This window comes from Mandrillus leucophaeus, unplaced genomic scaffold, assembly GCF_000951045.1.
Source record: "Mandrillus leucophaeus isolate KB7577 unplaced genomic scaffold, Mleu.le_1.0 Scaffold5, whole genome shotgun sequence".
In the NCBI taxonomy this organism is placed as follows: domain Eukaryota; kingdom Metazoa; phylum Chordata; class Mammalia; order Primates; family Cercopithecidae; genus Mandrillus; species Mandrillus leucophaeus.
Window position 1 is genome coordinate 7,453,093 of NW_012105364.1, and position 2,353 is coordinate 7,455,445.

Sequence of the window (2,353 nt, forward strand, 5' to 3'; positions counted from 1 at the left end):
TTGTCCCTTTTAAGGGCTTACAACTCTAAGGGGTCCACGTGAAAGGGTCGTGATCAATTGAGCAAGCAGGGGTATGTGACTGGGGACTACATGCACTGGTAATCAGAACAGAACAGAACAGGACGGGATGTTCACGATGCTTTTCCATGCAATGTCTGAAATCTATAGATAACACAAGCAGTTAGGTCAGGGGCTGATTTTTAACTACCAGGCCCAGGGCGCTGTGCTGGGCTATCTATCTGTGGATTCCATTTCTGCCTTTTAGTTTTTACTTCTTTCTTTGGAGACAGAAATTGGGTATAAGACAATATGAAGGGTGGTCTCCTCCCTTATTCGTATGATCTAGTCTACCATCTGCATTCTAATTTGTTAATTAACCCAATAATGTCCTTTGCAGGATTATTTCCCTCTCTAGTACAGAATCCTGTCTAGGATTACATACCGCTTTTAGTTGTCATGTCTCTTTAGTTGCATTTAATGTGGAATAGTTTCTCACTTTTTCACTGTCTTTTATGATATTGACATTTTAAAAATAATACAGCTTACCCCCTCCCTTTTAATAGAAGGTTCTTGATTTTGGGTTTGTCAGATGTTTCCTCATGATTAGATTCAGGTTATGTATTCCCTGCTGGAGACACTGTGATCTTCTTAAGGTATCACATCCAGAGGCAAAGTATATCCATCTGCTCCTCATTGGGGATATTAATTTTGATCACTTGAACAAGATGTCTGATTTCTTGACTATAGTTAATATAGTCTGTTTTGCTACTAATAAGTAATATATGGGGAGACACTTAACTCCATGCAAATATTCTGCTCCTCATCAAAGTTCCCCCTCTAAATTTAGCATCTACTGATGATAATCCAATCTTTGCTATGATGGTTGCAAAATGATGATTTTTCATCTTTAGCATTGCACTGCATTGACCTTTTAGTCCTTGGCATCCTCTAAGCAAGAGCTCTGCCCTCTCTTCCTTCCATCCATCCATCCATCCATCCATCCATCCATCCATCCATCCATCAATCATAAGTGTGGACTAATAGTTTCTCAATGGTTTGCAGTTTGTTATTTTACTTAATTATTTTGTGCTCAAATTTCCCTTTAAAATTGCATTTGGAGAACAAGAGTCCCTTCAAACTCTTGTGTTCTTGTGATATACCTCCATCATTTTTTAGAGTACTGTCTTACTTTCTTGCATAAAAACATGTTTCTGGAGCCAGGTGCAGTGGCTCAGTCCTGTAATCCCAGCACTTGGGGAGGGAGAGACAGTTGGATCACCTGAGGTCAGGAGTTCAAGACCAGCCTGGCCAATATGGTGCAACCCCATCTCTACTAAAAAATATACAAAATTAGCCAGGCGTGGTGGCAGATACCTGTAATCCCAACTACTCAGGACGCTGAGGCAGGAGAATTTCTTGAACCCGGGAGGCAGAGGTTGCAGTGAGCCAAGATCATGCCATTGTACTCCAGCCTGGGCAAAACTCCATCCAAAAATGAAAAAGAACAACAACAACAACAACAACAAAAAACCCCAAACAAACAAAAACATGTTTCTGGCTCATCTTACGCCTTCTGTGCCCAAGCCCTAGAATCAGCTCTTTGCCCACAGATTTCTGCTTCCTTTTAGTGGTGACTAGTATTAGAGACCAATATCTGGATGGTTATGTGAGCTCATGGCTACTGGGGTGTCTTGTTCCTAGGTTCCTATAGCAGACAGAGGTAAGAAATGTCTGTGTGTATTGTATGTAAGTATATAATACATATGTATGCATGTAACTATACATATACACATACACATACACATTTTAGAAATCATGAATTTATACCAATATCTCCAATTCCAGTTCATGTTCACGGGGTTTTTCCTTACCACCTCCCATTCCATATTTGTATTTCTTTTCTTCTATTGCAAGAACCCTGGGATGGAGCTCTTTCAGTCTTTCATTAGTGTTAAATGTCTCATTAACATTTGAAAAGTAGGCAGTGAGAAGAGCACACAGAGACAGACAAGAAACAACAAGGACCAACCAGAAAAGGAAGAGAAAATCAGAAGAAGGATATTAAAGAAGTCCAGGGAGAAATGCATTTCAGCCCTATCAAATTTTATTTCCACTAAAATAAGGGATAGAGGAAGAAGGACACATTTTGGGGAAGATTTTGGCCATACTGAGATCAATCTTGGGTGTATCAAGTTTGAGAATACTGAATTTAAGACCACTGTGGGGATCCAGGTAAAGTTGTCTAGAAATAATGCTCAAGGATAGATTTGAACTCAGGAGAGAACTCATGGCCATGAATGGAAATTTTGGAGCCTTCATTCTTTTCTTTTTCTTTTTCCCTCCCTCCCTCCCT